Raw genomic sequence first — 18,923 nt, 5'->3', positions numbered from 1 at the left:
CAAACATGTTCATGGTATTCCTTGTCTCACCATTTTACTAGTAATTTGACTTTTCCCACTGCAAGTGATTGATTGGTTATTGGTGTTTTAGACTCTTGGAAAGTCCCTCATTTTTCTCTGATGTGTTTTGTGAAGGCCAGAAGCTCACCACTCTAGTACTCAAACCTCTGAAACAGAACTCTTTCATAAAATCATAGGGAGTGTGTCCTAGGGATTTACCTCTGCCCTCTACCTTGCACTTTCAGTTGGCTTCCTTGTAGAGTGGCATGCGTTCATTCTGCCTTCCTACTCTGTTAGAGCCCAAGAAGCCTGCCTTTTACTTAGGCTGACTGGAGTTGGAGAGAACCTTTTCCTACCTCTACATAACTGCTACACATGGTTGTCCTTTGCAGCCACAGCCATCCTCAAATATATATAATTTATTAGGTACTAGAAGAACAAAGATCAATAAACTTTTGCTCACACTTCAAGGATCTCACATGCCAGTGGAGAAGAGGAGGAGGAAAACAGAAAACTAGAAATGAAAAGTCACAGGGATTTTCAGGGGTCAGTGGAAGTCCCAGCAGAGTTCAGGAAGTCTTCAAAACTGCTGGGGAATATCTTACATGATAAACTTGAGTTTCACTGGTAAAAGACAAGGGGTTCATTCCAGGGAGAAGACAGTGTAGGTGATACTGTCAGCCTGGTATGTTTAGGGAATTATAAGACTTTTGATGTAGGGAAGGTGAAGATTTGGTAGTGGTGGGAAGGATATGTAGATCTGTATCAGTTTTGATACTTAGGTGACAGGCGTCGGCATGGATTTACCCACTGCTCATGATTTTCACCTGTTCTAATTGGACCCATGTCTTACTGTTAAATATTTTAATATCATCTCTGAGTACAATGGGTAATAATTGGCAGATTGGGCCATATTTTAAAGGGCCATGGAAGCCAGATTAGGGATTTGAATATGAAAGAAAAGGAGAGTCAACTAAGATGATTATGCAGGAGGATTACAGAATTAAATTTGTTTTTGAGAAAAATAACTCTTGGGAAAATGGGTAAGATGGATAGAGGTAGAAGGATGAATTTTTAATCCATGTCATCAGTCCATGTCAGCAAATGAGTAAGAATAACTTTATTACAAAGACTAACATTTATACCTAAACAGTACATTCCTTATTAAATTTAGCACATTCTTTTATTTTAGATAAAATTAAATCACTCAGGATTGAATAGGTATTCAAAGGAGGTATTTCCTATGCACTGTATGTTCCAATTGCTTTGGACATTATATTTCAGGATGCTGAATCAAAAAAAGCTCCTTTGTTCGAGGTCTCCTCTCCATTGTTAAACACATTTCTCAGACCTGTACCCCTGACTCGACCAATACTCCTAGAATTATCTGATCCCATGACCCAGCAGGTACCTTTATTTTTTTTTTAATTTTAAAACTGTATGTATGTTTGATAAAGGAGGCAGGAATGTACAGTGGAGAAAGGACAGCCTCTTCAATAAATGGTGCTGGGAAAACTGGACAGGTACATGTAAAAGTATGAGATTAGATCACTCCCTAACACCATACACAAAAATAAGCTCAAAATGGATTAAAGACCTAAATGTAAGGCCAGAAACTATCAAACTCTTAGAAGAAAACATAGGAAGAACACTCTATGACATAAATCACAGCAAGATCCTTTCTGACCCACCTCCTAGAGTAATGGAAATAAAAACAAAAATAAACAAATGGGACCTAATGAAACTTCAAAGCTTTTGCACAGCAAAGGAAACCATAACCAAGACCAAAAGACAACCCTCAGAATGGGAGAAAACATTTGCAAATGAAGCAACTGACAAAGGATTAATCTCCAAAATTTACAAGCAGCTCATGCAGCTCAATAACAAAAAAACAAACAACCCCATCCAAAAATGGGCAGAAGACCTAAATAGACATTTCTCCAAAGAAGATATACAGAATGCCAACAAACACATGAAAGAATGCTCAACATCATTAATCATTAGAGAAATGCAAATCAAAACTACAATGAGATATCATCTCACACCAGTCAGAATGGCCATCATCAAAAAATCTAGAAACAATAAGTGCTGGAGAGGGTGTGGAGAAAAGGGGACACTCTTGCACTGCTGGTGGGAATGTGAATTGGTTCAGCCACTGTGGAGAACAGTATGGAGGTTCCTTAAAAAACTACAAATAGAATTACCATATGACCCAGCAATCCCACTACTTGGCATATACCCTGAGAAAACCAAAATTCAAAAAGAGTCATGTACCAAAATGTTCATTGCAGCTCTATTTACAATAGCCAGGACATGGAAACAACCTAAGCGCCCATCATCGGATGAATGGATAAAGAAGATGTGGCACATATACACAATGGAATATTAGCCTTAAAAAGAAACGAAATTGAGCTATTTGTAATGAGATGGATAGACCTAGAGTCTGTCATACAGAGTGAAGTAAGTCAGAAAGAAAAAGACAAATACCGTATGCTAACACATATATATGGAATTTAAGGAAAAAAAATGTCATGAAGAACCTAGGGGTAAGATAGGAATAAAGACGCAGACCTACTGGAGAACGGACTTGAGGATATGGGGAGGGGGAAGGGTGAGTTTTGACAGGGCGAGAGAGAGTCATGGACATATACACACTAACAAACGTAGTAAGGTAGATAGCTGGGGGGAAGCAGCCGCAAGGCACAGGGATATTAGCTCGGTGCTTTGTGACAGCCTGGAAGGGTGGGATGGGGAGAGTGGGAGGGAGGGAGACGCAAGAGGGAAGACATATGGGAACATATGTATATGTATAGCTGATTCACTTTGTTATAAAGCAGAAACTAACACACCATTGTAAAGCAATTATACCCCAATAAAGATGTTTAAAAAAAAAAAAAAAAACTGTATGTATGTATTTATTTATTTATGGCCGCGCCGTGCGGCCTGCAGGGTCTTCGTTCCCTGACCAGGGATCCAACCCCTGACCCCTGCAGTGGAAGCGCAGAGTCTTAACCACTGGACCACCAGGAAAGTCCCAGTAGGCACCTTTAAACCTCAAGAAGAATTGAAAAGAAAGTGGAAATTATGTGCACATCATGAGTACTGCTGAATAAATATTCAAAGCCTAAGTCCTGATGAGTTGTGTAAGTAAGGAGAGCCGGATTCACAGATGAAAAACACCCCTCTAGATTAAGGGTCAATAAACGTTTTTTGCAAAGGGCCAGACAGTAAATATTTTAGGCTTTATGACACATACAGTCTCTGTTACAATTACTCAACTGTACCATTGTAGCCCCAAAACAGCCACAGACATTGTGTAAATGAGTGTGGCAGTTTTTCAATAAAACTTTATTTACAAAAATATGAGGAGAGCTGGATTTGACCCATGGGCCTCAGTTTGCCAGCCACTGCTTTAGAATGATATATCACAGTGTCCTCCAACTAAAAGAAACATGTACACAAGACATTCTACCAAAGCAGATTAGTCTTCTGGAAAACAGTGGAAGAACAAATGAATTTCACCTGGTTTCACCACAGACTAACATTTTGTTTGCCTTTGTTTCTTCACAGATGTTTGATCATTCTTATAAACAACTTTAAACTTTTCTGTTTCCTGTAAGCTAAATTTTACCAGAGTGCTTTCCTAATAAGTTGCATGGAAAAATAGTAATGCAGATTGAATAGTCCATCTAATCACTGAATTTTTCCAGTTTACAGAAGGTTAGATTCTCCAGACTTTATCTTACTTAAAAACAGAAATCTTTCTTTCAGAATCACCTTTAATTACTATTATTTCTTTAATAAAGATGGAGAAAAATAAAATATTCTATACCATACAGATCAAATTTATACTGAGATTGAAGATTATAAAAGATCCAGATAGTTTACCACAGTGATTAAGGATACAGACTATCGTCCAATGCCCTCTCTGCCACATCCTGCCTGTGTGATCTTGAGAAAATTCATTGTCTCTCTGTGCCTCAGTTACTTCAGCAATAAAATGATGTTAATAGCAACAGCTTTCAAATCGGATTGTTATGAAAAGTCAATAAATAAATACATGAAAACCAACCCCTTAGAAAAGCACTTGCGACATAAAGAGCACTCCATAAAGAGCTATTATTACCATCCAATAATTTTAAAAATTCATCTAAACAAAATTTTAGAAGTGCAATCAAGCTTAAATCTACCAGACCCCTTCGAGCTGCAGATGCCTCTAAAGCACAAGCCCAAGTACTGAAAGAGCCTTTAAGATACCAGTTAGTTTCATCTCTTACACAGGAATCCTTCTCTGTCCAACAATATCAAGACCTTCTGTTCTCCTTCTGGGCATTTCCCATTGTCAGATCCGTAGCACCTTATAAAGCAACTGGTTTCATGTAAACTTCAGATGATGACATTGATGAGACAGGTGATGTCTCTGAACGTCAGAGTCTTCATCTAAAAGTGAAGTTAATACTATGTATCTGCTTCAGAAGGAGAAGAATATATCTCACTCTTCACATTTCAGAAAGGAGTACTTCAGAGGGCTTTCCCACTCTCTAGGAGAGAAAAAAGCATGGAAGGAAACCACATAGCTTTTCTACTCTATCGCCCTCTCTTTGGCTCAGGGGAATGACTGACATCTGTCCGAGGAGACTGGAGAAAGAGTTGAGCATGTGGGACTCTGCCTCCTCTTTTTGAAGCCGTCTGTTGCTCTGAACCTAAGAGTTTTCCTGTTGTCATTCTTAAGGCCATATTCTAAAGCAGGAAAGTTCTGCACTGTCCAGGCCTGCCTGTGACTCTGAGGTTTCAGGGCAGTGTTAGGAGGTCCATTTGGTCACAGACCTAAGACTTGGTCTCTAATTAGCTAAGATACACTAATCTCCATGACTCATTCCTGTTGGTTTTTAATTTGGAATCAAGGCTGTTGTTTTAATCAAACTTTAAAACCCTAACAGACAGAATTCATTACAATACTTGATGTGACAGTACGTGTACAAATGTTAAATTTGCTGTTATTTCAAGAACATTTCTTTATTACAGTATAGCCAAATCTTCTTCCTCTCCCCATTGTTTATAACAGATGGAGTAATATAAAATAAAGATGATATGTAAAACCACTTATTAACAGTATAGTTTTCCTGGTTCTCTAATCTCTACTGATAACTTTTAAGACCACTGGCACCGCCCTCAGCAAAACCCACATACACACACACATTCCCTTCTTACAAAGAAAGGGGAGTTACTAAATGTATTTCCTCTTTTCAAAATTTTAAACCCTACCTTTGCCCTGACACAATTTTTTATTTCTGTTCCAGTTCTGGAGTTGACCTTCTCAACTTGCTCCCTCCACCTACGCTTTAAATGTCACTCATTTTCACATGTTTAGGGATTTATACTATAAATTGTTCCCCCCTTCATTTATTAAATCCTCCTATTCTACCTGGATCCTAAAATTAAACAACCAATTAAACAAAAACCTCTGTGACTGGCCTCTGTATGCAATACACAAATCCCAAGAATCAGAAAAGAAAAATGTGAAGAAAATACCTAAAAAATTAAGTTTGACATTGTCCAAAATGCAATAAATAAAGTAAAATTAAATGACAGGAGATAAAATATTTGCTACAAATGTCAATTATCTACTTTCCTTAATTTATGAAAGCACTTCTATATAGATCAGTAGGGAAAAATACACAGAAACAAATCGACTAAGTGCATGATTAGATAGCTTGCAGAAAATATAAATATATATCACTTATTGATTGAAATATGAAAGATGTACGATCTCACTCATAATTAAAGAACTACAAATTAAACATTACGATGCCAATTTTCACCTATAACATTAGCAAACACCAAAAAATTAAATAGTACCCTGTGTTGATATAGATGTGGAAATACGTGATTTTACTGTATAGCTTTGTTCACGGTTTAATTTTTCATGATCATAAATTACCTTTTTGGAAAATAATTAAAATATTATGTTAAAAACCTCTGTCTACCTCATTTTCTCTCAATATAGAGTTTTATCATTCTTCTTTCCTTATTAGTTTCACTTCCCAAAGCAGTGATAATATAATCCCCAAAGGGATTATATGTCCTGTGTTCATTTTCTTACTTCCTACTCCTTAGCCACTTCATTCTGACTCTGTTTTTATTTCTCCATTTAGCCAACTCTTGCTAATTCATCAATTACTTCCACTGCAATAGATCCAAAAGGCCCTCTCAAAATTATTTGCACTTGATTTCCTAGAACCATTTGACACGGTAGTCTCTTATTCCTTCCTTTCTTCCTCTCCTCCTTCCTCCCTCCCTCCCTCCCTTCCTTCCTTCCTTTCACTGCTTGGCTTGTAGAATCTTAGTTCCCAGACCAGGGACTGAACCAGGGGCCACGGCAGTGAAAGCACCAAGTCCTAACCACTGGATAGTGGTCTCTTCTTTATACACGCTCTTCTATTGGTCACAGCACTATCTGGGTTTTCCTCCCCCTTCTCTGAATTTGCTTTTTCTCTACCTCCTTTGCCAAGTTCATCTTTTTTCTAATCATTCAATTTTGAGGTCCCTCAAAGCTAAGTTCTTAGACTTCCTCTTTTAACTATACACAGCCATGTCTTCTATTAATAAAGCTAAATTATTCAGATGATTTGCTCGTTTTTATTTACAGCCTATATATCTCTTTTGAGCTCCAGACTTACATCTTTTCCTACTTTCTTGGCTATTTTTATGTTCAAAATGCACCTTAGGTCAACTTACTTAAAACCAAACTCATGATCTGCTCTCTGCCTCATACCTGGTTCTTGTCCAATTGTCTTTATCTCAATAAGGGTACCATCATCTATTTTGTTATACAATGTAAGAATCTAGGTAATCGCCCTTGATATCTTCCCTACACTCCTTAATATAAACACATCAGCAGCTCCTACATATTTTTTTCAACTTTGTTAAGTTGTACATAATGTACAAAAAGTTGCACATATTTAATGAATACATTTTGATGAGTTTGGACATACATATATACCCCGATACCATCATCACAAACAAGGTAATAATCGTATTTTAATTACTAAGTAGATCATGGTCTGCCCTCCATTTCATCATCCACACTGCCTTAGTCTATCACAGTATAATTTTTGTTAGGGACACTGGTTCCCCTACATCCATCTCACCTCTTCTAATCCATAAGCCATATCCCAGGATTATCTTTTGGAAAATCACACCTATTATATTCTCATACCCACAAAAAAGCTTTCTCCAATGATGAAATAAATATCAAAATACTACAAGGCTGAAAATACTGTCTCCTAGGTTCCTCTCCAAATTTCTTCACACATGCTTCCCTTATTCTCTGTTCTCAACCCATATGGTTTAGAGAGTTTTGCATATGGTCTGAGGCAGATGCATCTAAACAACGAACGGGCTGTTTATAGACTGAACATTATGCAATTAGTCTGGTCTTCCCAACTCAAATGAAGAAAAGGAGTAAAACAACTCCAGGCACAGTGGGACATAGTTTAGCTGGCTTTATTTACGTTACAAATTTTCACAAAACTTCCAACAAATTTTAAGTCATTTTACTAGATTTAATTTTCAAAGGATAACCTAAAACAACAAAAACAAAACTGAATCAAAATTAAACTGACGCTATCATAAATGTACAAACATTGATGTTGCTAAAAGACTTCTCTCTTTGTGATACTTAGAATGGCCACTAGGATAAGAAACTAGTGTGATCTTGTCCAGTCATTTAACCACTTTGAGTCTCAATTTTCTCCCCTATAAAGTGGGGATATTATTAGCAAACTTAAAGGCATCTAAAACTTGACACATCCCATATTACTTAAAACATTAAATTCCCCCCCCTTTCCTCTCATCATCTCCTTTCCTCTCCTGCTCCTCTCCTCTCTTGCCCACTCTCCTTGTCCTCTAACACATAATGGGAACTCAATGAAAAGTACTTTTTTTTAACCTAATAAAAGATGGACAGGGCTTCCCTGGTGGCGCAGTGGTTAAGAATCCGCCTCCCAATGCAGGGGACACGGGTTTGAGCCCTGGTCCGGGAAGATCCCACATGCCATGGAGCAACTAAGCCCATACGCCACAACTACTAAGCCTGCACTCTAGAGCCTGCAAGCCACAACTACTGAGCCCATGTGCCACAACTACTGAAGCCTGCACGCCTAGAGCCCGTGCTCCACACAAGAGTAGCCACTGCAATAAGAAGCCCACACACTGCAACGAAGAGTAGCCCCCACTCGCTGCAACTAGAGAAAGCCTGAGTGCAGCAATGAAGACCCAACACAGCCGAAAATAAATAAATAATATTTTAAAAACCCCAAAACAAACAAACAAAATAAGAATAGGGACGGGACCTGCACCTCTGGGAGGGAGCTGTTGAAGGAGGAAAAGTTTCCACACACTAGGGAGCCCCTTCGCTGGCGGGGATGGGGGGTGGGCAGGGCGGAAGCTTCAGAGCCACAGAGGAGAGCACAGCAACGGGGTGCAGAGGGCAAAGTGGAGAGATTCCCGCACAGAGGATCGGTACCGACCAGCACTCACCAGCGCGAGAGGCTTGTCTGCTCACCCATTGGGGTGGGCAGGGCTGGGAGCTGAGGCTGGGGCTTCTGTCAGATCCCAGGGAGAGGACTGGGGTTGGTGGCTTAACACAGCCTGAAGGAGTTAGTGCACCACGGCTAGCCGGGAGGGAGTCCAGGAAAAAGTCTGGAGCTGCCTAAGAGGCAAGAGACCATTGTTTCTGGGTGCACGAGGAGAGGGGATTCCTGCTCTGTGCGCCCACAGAAGGCAGAGCACCACCTAAATGACCTCCAGAGATGGGTGTGAGCCTCGGCTATCAGCTCAGACTCCAGAGATGGGCATGTAACGCTAACACTGCCACCGCTGCCACCAAGAATCCTATGTGCAAGCACAGGTCACTACCCACACACCCCAGGGAGCCTGTGCACCCCGCCACTGCCAGGGTCCCGAGATCCAGGGACAACTTCCCCGGGAGAACACACAGTGGCCTCAGGCTGCTGCAACATCACACTGGTCTCTGCCACCGCAGGCTCGGCCTACATACCAATTATGACTACTGTAACCCTCCCTCTCCCCAGCCTGAGTAAGCAAGAGAGCCCTAGTCAGCCGCTGCTTTAACTCCCTCCTGTCTGGGTGGAGAAGAGACACCTGAGGGCAGCCTACATGCAGAGGCGGAGCCAAAACCAAAGTTGAACCCCAGGAACTCTGAAAAAAAGGAAGAGAAAGGGAAGTTTCTCCATACAGCCTCAGGAGCAGCAGATTAAATACCCACAGTCAACTTGATGAACCCTGCATCTATGGAATACTTGAACAGACAATGAATGTTCCCAAAATTGAGGCGGTGGATGTTGGGAGAAACTGTAGACTTGCAGTTTGACTTCTGCATCTATTTGTTTCTGATTTTTCTCTTTATCTTAGTTTAGTTTTTAGTGTTTGTTATCATTGGTGGATTTGTTTATTGGTTTGGTTGGTCTCTTTTTTTATTTTATTTTTTAAATTTTATTTATATATATATTTTTCTTTTTTCTCTTTTTGTGAGTGTGTATGTGTATGTTTCTTTGTGTGATTTTATCTGTTTAGGTTTGCTTTTACCATTTGTCCTAGGGTTCTCACTGTTTGTTTTTTTGTTGCTGTTGTTGGTTGTTTGTTTCTATAATTTTTATGAGTGTGTGTGTGTGTGTTTCTTTGTGTGCTTTTGTCTGTTTATATTTGCTTTTACCATTTGGTTTGGGGTTCTGTCTGGGTTTTTTTGGGTTTTTTTTTCCTTTTTTTTTTCTTTCTTTGCTTCTGAGCCATGTGGCTGGCAGGCTCTTGGGGCTCCAGCCAGGTGTCAGGCCTGACCCTCCAAGGTGGGAGAGCCAAGTCCAGGACTTTGGACCACCAGCATAGACCTCTCAGCCCCACATAATATCAATCAGCGAGAGCTCTCCCAGAGATCTCTGCCTCAACACTAGGACCCAGCTCCCCCCAATGGCCAGAAGCTCTAGTACTGGATGCCCCATGCCAAACAACTAGCAAGACAGGAACACAACCACATCCATTAGCAAAGAGGCTGCCTAAAGTCATACTAAGTTCACAGACACCACAAAACACACCACCAGACATGGCCCTGCCCATCAGAAGGACAAGATCCAGCCTCACCAACTAGAACACAGGCACCAGTCATGTCCACCAGGAAGCCTACACAAGCCACTGAATCAACCTCACCCACTGGGACCAGACTAAAAACAAAGGGAACTACGAACCTGCAACCTGCGAAAAGGAGACCCCAAACACAGTAAGCTAAACAAAATGAGAAGACAGAGAAATATGCAGCAGATGAAGGAGCAGGTAAAAGCCCATCAAACCAAACAAATGAAGAAGAAATAGGCAGTCTACCTGAAAAAGAATTCAGAGTAATGGTAGTAAAGATGATCCAAAATCTTGGAAATAGAATGGAGAAAAAACAAAAAAGGTTTAAAAAGGACCTAGAAGAACTAAAGAGCAAACAAACAGTGACGAACAACACAAAAACTGAAATTAAAAATACTCTAGAAGGAATCAATAGCAGAATAACTGAGGCAGAAGAACGGGTAAGTGACCTGGAAGATGAAATAGTGGAAATAACTGCTGCAGAGCAGAATAAAGAAAAAAGAGTCAAAAGAATTGAGGACAGTTTCAGAGACCTCTGGGACAACATTAAATGCACCAACATTTGAATTATAGGGGGCCCAGAGGAAGAAGAGAAAAAGAAAGGGTCAGAGAAAATATTTGAAGAGATTATAGTTGAAAATTTCCCTAATATGGGAAAGGCAATAGTCAGTCATATCCAGGAAGCACAGAGAGTCCTACACAGGATAAAGCCAAGACAATATTACTCAAACAAGCAAAAATTAAATACAAAGAAAAAATATTAAAAGCAGCAAGGGAAACACAACAAATAACATACAAGGGATTGCCCATAAGGTTAACAGCTGACCTTTCAGCAGAAACTCTACAAGCCAGAAGGGAGTGGCAGGACATACTGAAAGTGATGAAAGGGAAAAGCCTACAACCACGATTACTCTACACATCATGGATCTCATTCAGATTTGATGGAGAAATTAAAACCTTTACAGACCAGCAAAAGTTAAGAGAATTCAGCACCACCAGACCAGCTTTACAACAAATGCTAAAGGAACTTCTCTAGGCAGGAAACACAAGAGAAGGAAAAGACCTACAATAACAAACCCAAAACAATTAAGAAAATGGGAATAGGAACATACATATCGATAATTACCTTAACTGTAAATGGATTAAATGCCCCAACCAAAAGACACAGACTGGCTGAATGCATACAAAAACAAGACCCCTATATATGCTGTCTACAAGAGACCCACTTCCGACCTAGGTACACATACAGACTGAAAATGAGGGGATGGAAAAAGATAGTCCATGTAAATGGAAATCAAAAGGAAGCTGGAGTAGCAATACTCATATCAGACAAAATAGACTTTAAAATAAAGACTATTACAAGAGACAAAGAAGGACACTATGTAATGATCAAGGGATCAATCCAACAAGAAGATATAACAGTTGTAAATATCTGTGCACCCAACATAGGAGCACCTCAATACATAAAGCAAATGCTAACAGCCATAAAAGGGGAAATCAACAGTAACACAATAATAATAGGGGACTGTAACACCTCCCTTTCACAAATGGACAAGTCATCCAAAATGAAAATAAATAAGGAAACACAAGCTTTAAATGACACATTAGACCAGATGCACTTAATTGATATTTATAGGACATTCTACCCCAAAACAACAGAATACACCTTCTTCTCAAGTGTTCATGGAACATTCTCCAGGATAGATCATATCTTGGGTAAAAAAACAAGCCTTGGTGAATTTAAGAAAATTGAAATCGTATCAAGTATCTTTTCCGACCATAACACTATGAAACTAGATATTAATTACAGGAAAAAAACTGTAAAATATACAAACACATGGATTCTAAACAATACACAACTCAGTATCCCAGAGATCACTGAAGAAATCAAAGAGTAAATAAAAAACTACCTAGAAACAAATGACAATGAAAACACGACACCCAAAACCTATGGGATGCAGCAAAAGCAGTTCTAAGAGGGAATTTTATAGCAATACAATCCTACCTCAAGAAACAAGAAACATCTCAAATAAACAACCTAACCTTACACCTAAGCAATTAGAGAAAGAAGAACAAAAAACCCCAAAGTTAGCAGAAGGAAAGAAATCATAAAGATCAGACCAGAAATAAATAAAAAAGAAATGAAGGAAATGATAGCAAAGATCAATAAAACTATATGCTGGTTCTTTGAGAAGATAAACAAAATTGAAAAACCATTAGCCAGACTCATCAAGAAAAGAAGGGAGAAGACTCAAATCAACAGAATTACAAGTGAAAAAGTAGAAGTAACAACTGACACCACAGAAATATAAAGGATCATGAGAGACTACTACAAGAAACTATATGCCAATAAAATGGACAATCTGGAAGAAATGGACAAATTCTTAGAAAAGTACAACCTGCCAAGACTGAACCAGAAAGAAATAGAAAATATGAGCAGACCAATCACAAGCACTGCAATTGAAATTGTGATTAAAAATCTTCCAACAAACAAAAGCCCAGGGCCAGATGGCTTCACAGGAGAACTCTATCAAACATTTAGAGCAGAGCTAATATCTATCCTTCTCAAAGTCCTCCAAAATACAGTAGAGAAAGGAACACTCCCAAACTCATTTTATGAGGCCACCATCACCCTGATACCAAAACCAGAAAAAGATGTCACAAAAAAAGAAAATTATAGGCCAATATCACTGAAGAACATAGATGCAAAACTCCTCAACAAAATACTAGCAAACAGAATCCAAGAGCACATTAAAAGGATCATACACCATGATCAAGTGGGGTTTATCCCAGGAATGCAAGGATTCTTCAGTATATGCAAATCAATCAATGTGATACACCTTATTAGCAAACTGAAGGATAAAAACCATATGATAATCTCAATAGATGCAGAAAAAGCTTTCAAGAAGATTCAACACTGATTTATGATAAATACTCTCCAGAAAGTAGAAATAGAGGGAATTTACCTCAACATAATAAAGGCCATATATGACAAACCCATAGCCAACATCATTCTCAATGGTGAAAAACTGAAACCATTTCCTCTAAGATCAGAAACAAGACAAGGTTGCCCACTCTCACCACTATTATTCAACATAGTTTTGGAAGTTTTAGCCATGGCCATCAGAGAAGAAAAAGAAATAAAAGGAATGCAATTCGGAAAAGAAGAAATAAAGCTGTCACTGTTTGCAGTTGACAGGATACTATACATAGGGAATCCTAAAGATGCCACCAGAAAACTCTTAGAGCTAATCAGTGAATTTGGTAAAGTAGCAGGATACAATATTAATGCACAGAAATCTGTTGCATTCCTATACACTAACGACGAAAAATCTGAAAGAGAAATTAAAGAAACACTCACATTTACCATTGCAACAAAAAGAATAAAATACCTAGGAATAAACCTACCTAAGGAGACAAAAGACCTGTATGCAGAAAACTATAAGACATTGCTGAAACAAATTAAAGACGATACAAACAGATGGAGAGATATACTATGTTCTCGGATTGGAAAAATCAACATTGTGAAAATGACTATACTACCCAAAGCAATCCACAGATTCAGTGCAATCCCTATCAAACTACCAATGGCATTTTTCACAGAATTAGAACAAAATACTTTACAATTTGTATGGAAACACAAAAGACCCCGAATAGCCAAAGCAATCTTGAGAAAATAAAATGGAGCTGGAGGAATCAGGTCCCTGATTTCAGACTATACTACAAAGCTACAGGAATGAAGACAGTATTGTACTGGCACAACAACAGAAATATAGATCAATGGAATAGGGTCAAAAGCCCAGAGATAAATCCACGCACATACTGTCATGTTATCATTGACAAAACAGGCAAGAATATACAATGGGAAAAGACAGACTCTTCAATAAGTGGTGCTGGGAAAACTGGACAGCTACATGTAAAAAAATGAAATTAGAACACTTCCTAACACCATACACAAGCATAAACTCAAAATGGATTAAAGACCTCAATGTAAGGCCAGACACTATCCAACTCTTAGAGGAAAACATAGGCAGAACACTCTATGACATAAATCACAGCAAGATCCTTTTTGACCCACCTCCTAGAGAAATGGAAATAAAAACAATAATAAACAAATGGGACCTAATGAAACTTAAAACCTTTTGCAGAGCAAAGGAAACCTTAAACAAGACCAAAAGACACTCCTCAGAATGGGAGAAAATATTTGCAAATGAAGCAAATGACAAAGGATTAATCTCCAAAATTTACAAGCAGCTCATGCAGCTCAATATAAAAAAAAAAAAAACAACCCAATCCAAAAATGGGCGGAAGACCTAAATAGACATTTCTCCAGAGAAGACATACAGATTGCCAAAAACACATGAAAGGATGCTCAACATCACTAATCGTTAGAGAAATGCAAATCAAAACCACAGTGAGGTATCACCTCACACCGGTCAGTATGGCCATCATCAAAAAATCTACAAACAGTAAATGCTGGAGGGGGTGTGGAGAAAAGGGAACCTCTTACACTGTTGGTGGGAATGTAAATTGATAGAGCCATTACAGAGAACAGTATAGAGATTCTCTAAAACACTAAAAGTAGAACTACCATAGGACCCAGCAATCCCACTACTGGGCATATACTGTGAAAAAACCGTAATTCAAAAAGAGACATGTACTACAATGTTCACTGCAGCACTATTTACAATAGCCAGGACATGGAAGCAACCTAAATGTCCATTGACAGATGTATGGATAAAGATGTGGCACATATATACAATGGAATATTACTCAGCCATAAAAAGAAATGAAATTGAGTTATTTGTAGTGAGGTGGATGGACCTAGAGTCTGTCATACAGAGTGAAATAAGTCACAAAGAGAAAAACAAATACCATATGCTAACATATATATATGGAATCTAAAAAACAAAAGGTTCTAATGAACCTAGGGATAGGACAGGAATAAAGACGCAGACATAGAGAACGGACTTTAGGACACAGGGAGGGATAAGGGGAAGCTGGGACGAAGTGAGAGAGTAGCATTGACATATATACACTACGAAATGTAAAACAGATAGCTAATGGGAAGCAGCTGCATAGCACAGGGAGATCAGTTTGGTGCTTTGTGACCAACTAGAGGGGTGAAATAGTATAGCAACTATGGCAAACTGTATGGAGGTTCCTCAGAAAATTAAAAATAGAGTTGCCATATGATCCAGCAATCACACTCCTGGGCATATGTCCAGAGAAAACTATAATTCAAAAAGATACATGCATCCTTATGGTCATAGCAGTACTATTCACAATAGCCAAGACATGGAAACAACCTAAATGTCTATCAACAGATGAATGGTTAAAGAAGATGTGGTACATATATATCAATACAATGGAATATTACTCAGCCATAAGAAAGAATGAAATAATGCCATTTGCAGCAACATGGATGGACCTAGAGATTATCATACTAAGCAAAGTAAGTCAGAAAAAGAAAGATGAAAACCATATTATATCACTTACATGTGGAATCTAAAATATGACACAAATCAACTTATCTACGAAACAGAAACAGACTCGCAGCCATAGAGAACAGACTCGTGGTTGTCAAGGGTAAGGGGGGGTGATGGGAGAGGGATGGAATGGGAGTTTGGGGTTAGCAGATGCAAACTAGTATATGTAGAATGGATAAACAACAAGGTCTTACTCTGTAGCACAGGGAACTATATTCTATACCCTGAGATTAAACCATAAAGGAAAAGAATATGAAAAAAGTATATATATATGTATAACTGAATAACTTTGCTGTACAGAAGAAATTAATGCAACATTGTAAATCAACTATACTTCAATTTAAGAAAACATTTTAAAAGCTAAAAAAAAAAAATGTGGCTTGAAATCAGTAACCTGTGCATAAAGAAAAGAAACACTGGTAATAATTCCCATTAGTTTTGAAATTTAAGTACATTTTTCTTGCGTCCTGGTAACTATAATAACATTGAAGGACAGAAATTCTTAATTCAAATAGCTAAATAGTTTTAGTTAATCATAGATAAGATAAAAAGATCTTTACATTGTTAATTTGCTAAAAATTGGTCCTTGTTTCCACATTTTTAGGCTTACAACTTGTAAATAATACATCTCAAATAATATTTTCCCAAGTCAAGATCTAAAACACTGTATCCATTCTAGAAAAATCAGCCCCTTTAGAAATGTCATTACCATTCAGATTATTGATCTCATCCTGCTGCCAGGGCTAAAGTGTTTAGCAAGACTATTTCCGGGACCTGGAGAGGACATTTTTATTGTCACTAAGACAACAGATTAACCAGAGTTCAAATGAGAAGACCCAGTGGCCAGGTCTATGTCACTCTAACATTCTACAGATGTGCAACACAGATGGTGAGGTATGTTGATAGATGAGGTTGTCTTGGCAGCAGAGTTCTTAGACCTGCCTAACATTTTAGTTGAATGACCCCATTAAACATGCCTGTCCCAAGGCAGCTGGATAGATTTTTAAGTAACTATAGCTGTTAAATGTGGAAACCTCTAGGAAGTTCTGAATACAGAGTCTTTCTCTTAGCTTTGACTCCTAGTTTATAGGAACTATCCACCCAAGTTTGAGTTGGGGGTAGGGGAAGGAAGGAGCAGAAAGAGAGATTGGGGAGTATATGCAAACAAAATTATCTTAAAATTCTAGGAGGAGTATAGGGTAGGGTGAGTTGAGTAAGAGTTTTTAGGAGGGAACATTAATATAAAAATGCTAACTTCAATTGGAATTATCTAGGATAGTTTTTTTTTCTCCACCGAGGGTCTATGAAGAACCAGGGATTTGCTGTCAGATTATAACTTCTCCCCTGTTTCTATTCTATAGGAGACAGGTTAGTGGAGAAAAGCACAAGATTTTGAGTCATGGTAATTGGGTTTTTGTGTGACCTTGACCATGTCATTCAAATGTTTGTGGTATCAGTTTCCTCATTTGTAAAATGAGAGTGGATAGATGTTCTAAATTCTCTTACAACTATTAAGTTCTGCTTTTCTGCTCAGTGTCCTAGACCTCCACTTTTACTAACAGGAATATTTTAAACTTACTAAGAAGCAGCAGAACGTAGTGCTAACTGCTCAGTTCCTAGACTTACAGACATTTAAAATTTTGCCTTCATGGCATACATCTATATATCATATTATTATTTCTCAGCATTTATTGAGTCTTAAGAGTCCTTGCCTATAAAATGGAGATGATAATAGTACTCATCATGCAAGTTGTTCTTAGATTTTTTTCACAGCACTTATTTCCTTCTATCTAACTTATCATCTGTAAGGTCCATAAGGGTAGTGACTACTGTCTATTTTGTTCACTGATGTATTCCAAGCATCTTAACAGATACTAGCCACTCAATATTTGTCAAATGAATAATTAAATGAAACAATGCATGTAAAGTGGTTAGTGCAGTAATTGGCACACAACAGTTGATAAATGATCCTATAGATGGTCCTGATAAATGGTTTTATTAATACCCACAGTGCCTTTTCACTATGAAGAAGTAGGAATGGAAGAAGTGGGGATTTCATGAGAAGATGAAGGGGACTAAGGACCATAATGTTGTTTCCAAATACTGTAAAGAGTATCACATGTCACCTGCAAAGAAAATAATATGATCCAAGATGTGGAAACTACAGAGAGACATTTTTAAAATTCAGAGAAAGGAGGATTTTTCTAACAACGATTGCTCAAAGATGAACTGGTGCTCAAGCAAATGTTGAATTATTATTGGCCAATAAATGAGAGAATTAGGAAATATAATTAAAGGTTATAAATCTATTATTTCATGGATGAAATGATTTGAAAGGAACTTATAAACAGCATATACAGAATAAAATTTTAAATATACAAAATATTGAATTTTGGCCTTGTGATGCTGCTGGCAAAAAATGTAGATGGAAAATGGCAAATACAGTAGATACCAACCTATTTTTCTTGGGTACATGTGATCAAAAAACATTTGTTTGTGACCTAACATATGGCTGAAAAACAAGTGCTGCTGACTTGTTTATTGATGTTGGCAAAGCAGCAGACAGGAGCTACAGAATCCCTTACCCCCCATTCCCCCCCGACAAGGAAAAACAGGACTGTTTCAAGCCAGCATCTTTCTTTCTTGTTCTTTTTATCCCACTGGTAACACTGCACTTTGGACTTTCAGAATATTGGCAGTGAGAATGTTCTTGATTTACATGAAATGAACTGATGCATCACTCTTGCCAACTAGGGATGATTTTAGACAAAATGTATGGCATCGATGAGAAAGGAATCTCAGTATCATTTTTATGAAGGATGGTTGGCCTCATATAAAACAGTCCCATCAATCTATTGCCATCAGCTCAGACAGAAAAGAATTAGGTACATAAACTGGCTGTCATAAAATGTAGCTGAGTAGGAGCGAAGTCTGATCACAGAAGGTCAGTTACACATGTTCGCAAATAAAGGAAGCATGTTTTCTATAATGAGCCATCAAAAGTTAATAACAAGTGAGTTGGCTTTTTATTTTGGACAGTAATACTGAGAAAGATGCAATGGTTCTGAAGGTTTTCTCTGTTCTTTAAGTTGGCTACCTATTGAGAAAAGATATGTGATAACATGGTAACTTTTTAAAGGTATGAAATGGTGAACTGCATTCACCTGTTAAAACTATGGTGTTGACTTGACTGTGATGATTAATTTTATGTGACATCTTGATTGGGCCACGGGGTGACAAAACGTTTGGCCAAACATTATTCTGTCTACGAGGGTGTTTCTGGAT

At 38.2% G+C, this 18,923-nt stretch overlaps 1 protein-coding gene across 2 annotated transcripts in view; it reads right to left on the bottom strand.

The window, feature by feature from the left end:
* GRM5 (glutamate metabotropic receptor 5) overlaps positions 1 to 18,923 on the bottom strand; it is a 565,234-nt gene that overhangs the window by 322,766 nt on the left and 223,545 nt on the right. The window lies entirely within an intron of this gene.

This window comes from Phocoena sinus, chromosome 8, assembly GCF_008692025.1.
Source record: "Phocoena sinus isolate mPhoSin1 chromosome 8, mPhoSin1.pri, whole genome shotgun sequence".
Classification (NCBI taxonomy): Eukaryota; Metazoa; Chordata; class Mammalia; order Artiodactyla; family Phocoenidae; genus Phocoena; species Phocoena sinus.
This window is presented reverse-complemented; position numbering and strand designations above follow the sequence as displayed.